Source organism: Rosa chinensis, chromosome 1, assembly GCF_002994745.2.
Source record: "Rosa chinensis cultivar Old Blush chromosome 1, RchiOBHm-V2, whole genome shotgun sequence".
Taxonomy (NCBI): Eukaryota; Viridiplantae; Streptophyta; class Magnoliopsida; order Rosales; family Rosaceae; genus Rosa; species Rosa chinensis.
In genome coordinates this window covers 43,005,724-43,017,253 of record NC_037088.1, presented here as the reverse complement: position 1 = coordinate 43,017,253, position 11,530 = coordinate 43,005,724, and the positions used below count along the sequence as shown (strand labels likewise).

The window sequence follows — 11,530 nt, the reverse complement described above, 5'->3', positions numbered from 1 at the left end:
ATTTTCGAGAAGTATAATTTGTAAAACTATAGTTGGTATTAGTGGCATCCCTAAGTGGATGACTACGTATATATATATATTTACGTGAAAAATATATATCTTGGTGAAATTGGGCATGTTGTTCACTTTTGTTGTGCGATGTGAGGTTGAGGAAAATAAATGAAATTTGAAAGAAAAGAGGTTTTTGTCGGTTTGAGCATTGATTGAAATGTGTACGATTTTGATGATGGTTTTAAGATGAGAACATATTATTTTTGAATTGGTTTCGCTACTGTTTTGAGGCTGTTGGAGATGAGGAATCAATATTATGTGATAACCTGTGTGGTGATCTGCGTGATGATTTTGTGTAAATGATGTAGGTTGTTGTAAGTGTTGATGTTGTGGTGATTGGTGTTATTAATGGTTGATTTTGCATTGTATTATATTTTATTTCTATTATTGAATTATTTGTTTTCTTTGTAATCTCCTGAACTAAATTATATGCAGGATTAGGGCTGTCAATTCCGACACGACCCGATAACACGACTCGAAACCCGCACGAAATAAAGCGGGTTGAACCCGCACGATTAAAAAGCGGGTCAGCCGTGGGTCAACCCGCCATGACCCATTTAATAAATGGGTCGGCCACGGGTCAACCCGCCAACACGAAGTGAACCCGTATAACCCGATTATGTTATACTTCTTCTTGAAATTTTGGACGTTGGGAGTATTTGATCATAAGATCAGACAATTTGAAATATTTTTCTTTATAATTATTGGATTTAATTATTTATGAATATATATATAATTATTTATATTATTCATCTTGTGGAGTTTTTAGTGAATTTAATCAATTTATGCATTTTTTTAGTTAAATGGGTCGCATTTTTAACCCTTAAATTGGTCATTTTGTCTAACACGACATGACCTATTTGTTAAATGGGTTAAGCGGGTTGGAAACGGGTAACCCGTTTAATAAATAGGTTGGGTTTGGGTTTAGATTTTTGACACGATTATTAAATGGGTTGGGTTTGGATTTGTATCTTGCAACGTGACAAATACCTTAACCCGACACGAACCCAACCCGACACGACCCATTGACAGCCCTATGCAGGATTATTGTTTTCTTATTTGATTGTTTTAATGTAATTCCCTAAACTAAACTCTATGCAGGGATTACTAAGATTTTATTTATTGTTTTAATGTAATTCCCTGAACTACATTTTATGCAAGGAAAACTATGATTTTTATTGGTTATTTTAATGTGATCTCCTAAACTAAGTTTTTATGCAAGGATTATTGATTTTACTTAATTCTTATTGTGAGTACAGTTCTGCTTTGGGATGTGTAGTGAGTGTGAAATGAGTTTGTGATGTCTTAATTTTGGCAAATACTTTATGTTGGGAGGAAATGAGTGAGATTTCGTAGTTGTGTCGTTGAGGCAAATGAAGGATGATCTGATAGATTGTGGTGATTTAAAAATATTTAAAATGTTGTTGGAGTTTAATTGTATAATTGAAGTTGTGGGAAATTAGATACATGAATCGAGAGACAGAGCATGTGGGTTTAGTTTGGGTTAAGTTACGTGAGCATGTTATTGTAAGATAAGAACTTGATGTTTTTGTTGTGATAATTGCATATTGATTTTGCCAGGCTGAGATAGTTTAAGCATATGTTATGTGGTTATTTAGGTTTACTCATACGAGTTTGCAAAAGCTTACCGAGTTTGTTATTTCAACCCAGTGCACTATTCCATGGTGTAGGGGTTATTGTGCAGGTCGGAGTTACAGTCGTCGAAGCTGAAGTTTTATAGCTATTGTGGCTTGGATGTAGAAGTGTTTTGATTTTAGTCTTCCTCTGTGTAGAGAGTTGGTGAGCTTGTTTATTCATTGAATTGTTATTTAGTTTAATTTGTAAACTCTTTGTAATGTAATATGTGACTCTAAAGAATGAGTCCATATTACTGTCAGTGTGCCTTTTTGCTTTATGGCTTAGTTTAAAATGAAAAAATTTCTATGTGTTTTCTTATGTTTGTTAAGTTTTCGTGTTTCGGATTTGAATTTATTTATTCAAAATTCAGGGCAAGACAGTTCCTTCCATCAAGGAACTATCTTATAACTTCCTTATCTTTGTCTGATGGATTACTCTAAATAACCATACCTATTTGAATTCAAAATCAAAACAGATTACATTAATAAAACTACTTTTGATTACAAGTTTTATTTAATACTCTGATTTTACAAACTAAACTATAATACTCCTCACAATGTCAGCTTAAGTGAAAATGCTAATGTCTAGTTCAATAAGGAAGAAATGAGATGAAATTGTACAAAAAGACAAAAATCCGTATCGCTGAAATCCCGGATTCCAACCACTTTCCGGCATGCATGGTTGTGGCATGGCAGCTCATGGTGGTTAACATGAAAATGTAGCAGATCAATGTTTGGAGGAAAAGATTATTTAAATTTTTGAATTTTAAAAGAGAAGATGACAAGCCCATATGCTTGATGTTGACCATTGTCTTCTTGTTTCCTTACACAATGACCCTCCTACCCTTACTTTATCTCCTCCACCAAAATATATATTGGGCTTTTAAGTCATCTTTATGTGAAATTATAGACTAGATCTACATTTCATGCTTACACATTTGTCCATTACATCCAACCATCCATTCTTTTAATCTCCACCCTTCATTTCAAGTGACCTAGGCCTATAAAAACACTCTCTCTCATTTTGGACCAAAGGGGCTCTCTCTTTTTCTATTTTTCAAGTTTTTAGTTTTAGTTTCTCTCTTCTTTTAGGTTAGGTTTCTTCCATAGTTCATATATTTGAGTTTTCGTGTAAGAAAGGGTTGTGAAAGCTTAGGGATTTTATCAAAACCATACCCACTTCACTTTCTCTTCATCCTCTACTCTTATTTCATGCTTCAAGCTTTGTTCTTGATAGATGTGTGGACTTGAATGGTGTTCATGATGTTCTTACTTTGTTAGAACCCATTAATACCATACTTGGAAGCATTTTCTTACCTTGTGCTACATCTTAGTGGGTAATAGAGCATCTTAGAGGTATGGTTTGATATTTTTGGTAACAAACCGGTGGTAATCTCCCTTTCTTCTTACTCTTTCCTCTATTTTCCTTTGATGTTTTACAAGTTTATGGGTTTGATGTATGTGGATATGAGTAGTGAGCAATGGATTTGGAGCTAGGGCTTGTATAAACATTATGTTTTGATGTAATTTATGAGCTTGCTTTTGTATTTTTATATTGCTAGCTTAATTGTTCTTCATTTATGTCATTAGAAGTAATGATCTATGTGTATGGATATTGAAGTGGTAGCTAGGAGTCATGAACTTAGTTACTAAAAGCATGTGCATGCAACATAGAAATGACGGTTTACAATAATGAAGTAAATTGCTTGATTTCCTTTCAAAAGAGCTTAATGCATGTTTATGTGAACTTTGGCAAACAGATAATCATGGAACTTTAGTTTGCATTTACATAGATTTTACCTTTAGCCGATAATCAAGGGAAGGGTAAAAACAAGCATGTGGAATGTCTATTTTCGATAATCAAGGGTATTTTAGTTCACATGTTAAAGCATATTTGTCTCTCGGTATCTCCTTATTAGATCCGAGAAGAATTTCATCAAAAGTATGATCATTTTGCATCTTATCACAAAGTTTGACACAATGGAGGCTGGGTGCGATGCCTTGGTTTCCCTCTTCATTCTTATACCAAAATCTCTTCCTTTAGTTAGCTAGTTTAAATTACTTTTTCTTACTTTAATTTGTTGTGACTTTGGACCTTTGAAAAATCGCATCACTACACAAACATTGTAAATATCATCTCTAGGAATCACGGCCTCCAAAGGGTTTGTGGTTTTTTGGCTTGTAAAAATGTAGATTGCATGTGTTTTCTAGGTATATTTTAGTAGTAATTTAGTTAGGTTGAGTTTGCCCTAATCCTTTGGGTACGATATTCTACTTTCCCCCTTTACTAAAACCTGAGCTCCTAATCTTGGGAATAGGTAACATCACACACAATAGCACATAATATAAGTTAGGTGATGCTAACCAACATTGGCTCACTCCAGTACTGCATCATCTTTTGCAGCCTAATATTGTGGAATGATTAAAGCATTCACATTAGTAGGCACCAATTAGCTTATCAACTCATCACTTGAAAGTTAGAGAGGAAAGGTTTCTTCTCAGTCAAGACTTCCTATTGGATAGCTAGAGACATGGTACTGGGTGATACTTTGGCCTCATCTTCTAATGGTAATCTATTTAAAACTCTTTGGAAAGTTTTATGGAAAGCTAATGTTCCTAGAAAGGTAAATATATATGTATGGAGAGCATGTAACAATTTGCTACCAACTAAAGCAAGATTACTCACTAAGGGTTTCAAGGGTGACATTAAGTGTTTCTTCTGTCAGCACCCCTTTGAAGATATTAATCATGTGTTATGTGGGAGTCATGTTGCAGTCACCATACTTGCAACACTACCTTTTAATATTTAGGTACATATTTCACCTGCCTTTCAATTCAAAGAATGGATGCTTGAGAAACCTCGCACTTTGCAGGCTAATATCTTTGAAAAAAATACTTATGGTGATCTGGGATGTCTGAAAAAATAGAAATACCATGTTATGGTATGAAACTTCAATGCATCCTCAAACAATTCTCTTTAAGTAGTTTGACATAGTATGAAGAGTATAAAGTTGTTATGGGTAGTGATGCTAAAGGACAGAAGTCATAGAGGAGTAGGTATTGGAAGCCTTCTTTGCAGAATAGATTAAAATTGAATGTTGATAGTGCTTTTTTGCCATCCTCAACTATTGGTGGTGTTCTAAGGAATTGAACTGGTGAATTCATTGATGGTTTCTCACATCATATTGAGCATGCTGCCTCTGCACAACAGGTTGAGCTGTTGGTAATAAAGTGGGACTTCGATCAACAGATTCATGTTACTAATGTTGATTTGGAAAGCGATTATTTGCTAGCATGCTAGATCTCTGCCACTAAACTGGATTTTTCAGAACACAGAAGTTTGATATTTGATATTCAAGCATCTCTGAAAACCATTTGAGTATTGACAGTTGTTGGGTAAAAAAAATTGCACAGAGTGAGCGAAAATGTCGCCCAACATAATTTCACTCGTATTCATTTAGTGAATAGAGTTTTTATTATTTTGGGTTTGACCAATTCAAGACAGAATGTGTCTCTTAATTACAATCCCTTGTTACAGGGAAACACCCTTTGATTCCATTTATGAAGAAACCAATTGATGGGATGTGTGTTTGTTTGTTTTTGAGGCTTCACCCGGATATTTGAACGGGTTGCTTATGTACCATTAGAGAGAGATCAAGTCACTTGTAGATTAAGAGTTCCAATGAGTGAATGACTCATTGGAGGACTTTGATTTTGGCATAAGAGTAGTGTTTGGGACAAATTTGGTTGAAGTGGACTAGGGATTCGATTTTGTGTTTAGGACGTGGTTGCATCTATATAAATTTGGTTCTAGATTGCCTACATACCCTTTGCTAGATCAAGTCACATGTAGTTCCAGCATTTGGGATTTAAATGGGTATATGACCCATTGACTTTTGAATTTTTGTTTGGGAGAAGGTTGAAAGCCCTTGAATTTGGTTTGAACTTTATTTGTGTGATTTGGGAATGAATTTGATTTTTCTGGTGTTGGGGAGAATTTGACTGGAGTCAATGATTCATTTGGGAGTGGCCAAATTTAGACTGGTGGAGTTAGGGATTCTGTTTGGAGTTACGGTTGCATCTAGTGGGTTGCTAGATTACCAACGTACCCTTTGTGGGATCAAACCGCCGTAGTTCATTAGAATTGGTACTTCTGGTGTTGGGAGAATTTGACTAGAGTCAGTGATTCAATTTAGGATTTGTTGAATTTGACCGGTGGAGTCAGAGATTATGTTTGGACTTGTGGTTGCATCTAGTAGGTTGCTAGATTGCCTATGTATCCATTGTGGGATCAAACTGACTGTAGTTCATAGGAATTGGGTTTTCGGTTTTGTACCGACTTTTGTGTTCGACAGATATGTGTGTGTGTGTGTGTGTGTGTGTGTATTTTTTTTGAACCCATCAAATGTATTTCTTTTGGACACCCAATTTGATAGTGTCCGCTGATTTGATTTGGACACCTGTAATGCCGAGCTTTGTGGTTAGGGCTTAGAGATTTGGAGTAGGCTTTCCAGTGCTTTGAAGTTTGTAGACAGGTGATTCCATTGAGCCTAAAAGCTTGCAACTGATTTGGACACCCATGAGTTTTTCATTTTATATCTGCACCCAATTTGAAGCCCATCATACAAAAAACCCCAAAAGCCATCTGCGAGTCCTGCCAGTTCGACTTAGAGAGAGAATTTGTCTGAGGCTCTGAGCATATCACCACTTCACCGTTTCATGGACAAAGTGAGAGAAAGCAAAGCTTAATTGTATATCCCATTTCAGAAGAAAGCTACAGCATGCTTCCTTGTACTTTGAATCATGCCTTTAATTACAAAGATTCTAGAAACTTGCAGCACACTATGGTTTGATAATCAATTATACATATTTGAATGCTCTGACTTGCAATGCATATATGTTTAAAGCCTTTTGTTTTTATGTGCAGGCATTGAGCATTCCTCCAACCCCAAGCTTAAAGTGGCTCCCAGAGAGGTGATATCTTGCTGCATGCATGACTTGCCAAAATTCAATCTTTTTTATTCATGCTGTCATGATGCGTATGGTATCACAATTTGAATAGAAAATCCAAAAGAGTTTCATTGTTGGTCTTCTCTGCCGCTTGCTTCAATTTTGAAAGCATAACACAAACTGTAGACTTGCATATGCTTTGTTTTCTTTGCCTTTTGATTACAATGTTTCCTTGCAGACACCAGACAACATACAAGACATCACTTCACAAGAGGCAGTCACATTTGAAAGCATCCCTTGTGCCAACTAGACTTCTCCATTCACTGTGGGGTGTAAGCTTTTGGCATTAGTTGTCTCCACCACTCAAACACCTTTGCAGCCATCTTGTGTAGGTACTATACTTCTCATCTTCCCTGTAACTTTTCTTGGCTGCTGTAGTCTAACTTGTGAGCCACTTTGCTTTCCCGAACATGACCCTGGTGACTACTTTGATGCAGGTGGAAGCAAAAACTTGGCGTCAAAACACTACACGGGGATCCTTCTGGAGCAGCTTCCCCACTGTTGTGAACTCGGGAACTTTGCAGAACCATACTTGGTGTGAACTGGCAACCCCCAGGCGTTCACCTGACGTACTCATTTTTCCCACCTATATGCAGGACGCACCGTGATACAGGCATCAAAGACAAGTGTGGTGAACTCGAGAACTTTGCAGAACCGTACTTGGGTGTGAACTGGCAGCCACCAGGCTTTCACTTGACAGGCTTATTTTTGCCACCCATATGCAGGAAGCACCACGATATGGGTATCAAAAACAAGAGCAGTGAATCCTCTTGAGCTTAAACCTTGCTTCCGCCACCTATATGCAGGATGCACCGCAGTATATGCATCGAAAAACAAGTGAGCATAGAGTGACACCGCGGCTGTGAATGAGGGCTTGATGTCGTCTTTGTGTCTTGCCCGGAAGCCATTGGTGAGATTTGTGAGGATGAAAGCAATGAGGTCTTGGAGAGAGGATAGACCATCAACTTCTTGTTTGGAGTGCTCATAGTCTTACATGATCACCTATTTGCTTTCTGTAATCATATAACACAAAACAAAGAGAACACTTGAGTGAAAATGATAATTAACAGCATATAGAAGAAATTATACCCACTGCTCAATATTTCTAGCTTCTCGTGGTCTCTTCTTAGCTTCGGATTAATTTTCTCTTCTTCCCTTGCTCACAGTCTTTTCTTATCTCCCCTGCGTTTTCCCCTCTGCTCTCTCTCTCTCTCGCTCTCGCTCTCTCTTTTCTCTTTTATTGCTTCTGTTCCTAACCTCCTCCCGTTGTAGCTAAAAAGAACGCTATATATATATATATAGGCATACAAGATTAGCTGGGATTATCTTCAACTTTGAGTTTACATTATTTAAATTTTAAACCCTCGATCTCGAGCAACCGTCAACAAATAACTTCTTATCTCTTCATCATTCCAACGTGGCTAAGTCTTGAGCAACCACACTTCTCACCTTGCATGCATATATTTGAACTTGGATATTAATTTCAAGATGCAGGCTGATCATGTTCTAGATAATCCAATCCCACATTCAAGCTTGTAACCATGGGAATTATCCATAACTTCCAGCATGGGATTTGAATTTAAAAGCTTGATACAAATTGAGCCATCTGATTGCTACTTGAAAGAGAAGTCCACAAGTTCAAATGATATCAAGTCGTGGTTTTGTTATCCTTGTTGGATAGATAATTTGAAATCTCACCCATCTTGACTTGGTCTTGAATTTGCAAGATGGGAAGATTATCCAAATTCACATGATTTTCGAAATCTACTACTACAAATGCAAAGGGAAAAACTCTGCAAGAACAAAGATACAACAAAATATTAGTACTTGAAATAAAAACTAAAAACAACAATGTACCGCTGCGCCGCAAACGTGGTATTCTTTATCAACTAGATAAAAATAATAATAATAAGCAATCTAAAAAGCTACTGTCATAAATACAGAATGTTACTATAACGCACATACAAAGCTACTGGATCAGTAATAAAAAGTTACTGACACAGGTACAGAAAGCTACTATAAAACATGTACAAAGCTACTGGACCAGTAATAAAAACTACTGACATAGGTATATAAAGTTACTATAACACATGTACAAAGTTACTAAACCAATAATAAAAAGTCATTGACATAGGTACATAAAACTACTATAACACATATATAAAGTTACTGAATCAGTAATAAAAAGCTACTGACATAGAAACTGATTGCACAAAACCAACTTATTATAATAGTGTAACACAAATTCCAACAAGAAATGCTAGAGATACGAAATCACAACAAGAAGAAATTGAATTTCATTCAGAATCATGCTTTTCCAATTTGATATGCTTTTCCAATTTGATAAGTTATTGACAAAAGACCACTTGAAATCAATCAAAATGAAAACAAAAAAGTTACTAACATCAGATTAAAAAGATACTAACATAGAGATAGAAAGTTACTATCACTATATTGAAAAGCCACTATAACACTTATAGAGAGCTACTGACTTGAAATCAATGAAAATGAAAACAAAAAAATTACGGACTTCAACGCGAAAAGAAACTAACATAAGGATAAAAAAAACTATCACTGTATTGAAAAGCCACTATAACAGTTATAGAGAGCTACTGAATTGAAATCAATTAAAATGAAAACATAAGCTACTGACATCAGCTTAAAAAGGTACTAACATAAGCATGGAAATCTACTATCATTGTGTTGAAAAGCCACCGTAACAATTGTTACTAACTGCAACAGAAAATAATTTTTTTTTAAAAGACTAATTTCTAGAAACACTCACTTTTTGGGAGAGTGCTGTTATCTAGCATGAATGTCATTTATTGAACTGAAATGAACTCACACTTACTATGTTTCAAGACACTATGGTCAACAAAATAAAAAAAAGGAAAGAATGGTTCCGCCAAATAAGTTTGATCCAAATCACATAACCATAATATGGAGAAAAAAAATAAACAAAACATGATGGGATTACTTGTAATGAGTTCAATAATCAATTTCCAAAATAACAAACAAACAGTAAACTATCACTTAGATCCAATGCCCCCACTTCCTCGCACCAAAATCTAATCTCATATTCCAACCACCAAATAGGCAAATAAGCAAAACCTTCTACACAAAGATAGGCCCAAAGAACATCAAATATGATAAAAAAAAGGCTTTCTTTTCCTCATCATACAAGTTTAACTCTAAGCAAGCCACATTACCACAACATTCAAAGAAAGCCACATTCCGAAACAGCATAAATTCCAAGATTCAATTCAATCCTAATCCAAACCAAAAGGAAACGCAAAATTTCAAGGCGAGAGTTACCGGATTAGAGTGAGTGGATTCTAGATTTCCTGATCTAGCAGCGGGCTTGGACCGCAATAAACTATTGAATCTCTCCGAGCTTGTCGACTCGCCCATTACGGGAAGATCACAATCGTCCGACTGTTAATCGAGCTTGAAGATCTTAATACTTGCGGAGGAGCTGAAGGACAAATCCACCGCTCTCGCCATCGTCACGGTTGCCATGTACGATGCATTGGGCACGACTACCACCGACGCCGATCTGTTCACACAAAGCTCAATTATCAGAGAAATTGAGAAATATAGGTGGATGGATCTGGTGGAATTAGAAATCTGGCTTTTTCTAAGGTTTGGTTTTGAATTTGATCTCCCAAATCGTACTTGACGGTGCTTTGGAGAAGACGCGGGATTGTCGGCGGAGACGGGATGGTGCGCCGGCAAGGACGCATGGTCCTTCCAACAAAACGTAGAGAGAGAGAGAGAGAGAGATCTGTTTTTGAAAAAATCAGCTCTATCGAAGAAATAGAGAGAGAGAGAGAGAGAGAGAGAGAGAGAGAGAGAGAGTTGAGGGTAAAATAGGTATAACAAAAAAAGGAGCTGATAGTTTTGAGCCCTAAAGTGGCTTTATTTGTACAAAAAAAATTAGGTGCCCTTATGACTAATATAAGTCTCAAAATGACACTTATATGTAATTTTCTATTAAATATAATGGTAATTGTTTACTACTTTGCCCTTGAAGTATGAATTTTTTCTGTTAGAACCTTTCAATAAACCAAGGGTAATATTCAGGTTTTTGAAAATTTAATCTTAAGGTTGTTTGCTTAATTAATACTGATGAGTGTAATGAAACGAAGATTTAAAAAAAAAAAAAATTTAGAGTCATTAGATTTTAGAGAGATAATATAGTCTTTTTAAAACAATTACATGATATAATGAGACAAATAGGTGGTGCGCATGCTTAACATGACATGCCACATTAGATTGAGATTATAAATTTTAGGCCTCATTTACCATTTAACCGAGAGTAAAAAGAGACAAGTAATCAATCAATATGATAGTAGGCGCAATAAGTTACTTGAGTAAGAAGATTGTGATAATGTAGACGCCAGAGAACAGTCAATCAGTGAATGCGATATAATAAAACAATAAAAAGTTTGCTGATATTGATTTAGAAAATTGAGGCACATATTGTCAAAATACAATGGTCACGAAATTTCATTCCAGAATAAATCATCTGTGTTTTTTTTTTTTGGGTCAAATACCAGAATCAAATTAACATGGAAAGGGGGCGAGTATGAAGGGCAACCTTTGTAATAACCAATACACGTCAAGGGCAATGCGTTCGTGTAACCCATTTGTTCCCATTGCGTTTACGTGGCGGCACGTGAGAATAGTCAGAGAGGCTTCTGGGTAAGAAGTAGCCAAGTTGGTTTAAGCCTTTAAGGTTCATTGGTCCACCTCAGCTGGCATGGATAAAGGCAGCACTATAGGTATTTAGTTATTTACCCTTGCAAATGTTGACCTACATACTACTACAA

At 36.1% G+C, this 11,530-nt stretch overlaps 1 long non-coding RNA gene across 1 annotated transcript; it reads right to left on the bottom strand.

Moving 5' to 3' along the window:
• Window positions 1–8,326: 8,326 nt before the first annotated feature.
• On the bottom strand, window positions 8,327–10,446 carry LOC121051774. The gene is made up of 3 exons (XR_005806881.1): window positions 10,374–10,446; window positions 10,014–10,254; window positions 8,327–8,491 (listed from the first exon to the last, which is right to left on the bottom strand). It is a non-coding gene; the product is annotated as an uncharacterized LOC121051774 (long non-coding RNA).
• Window positions 10,447–11,530: the final 1,084 nt, after the last annotated feature.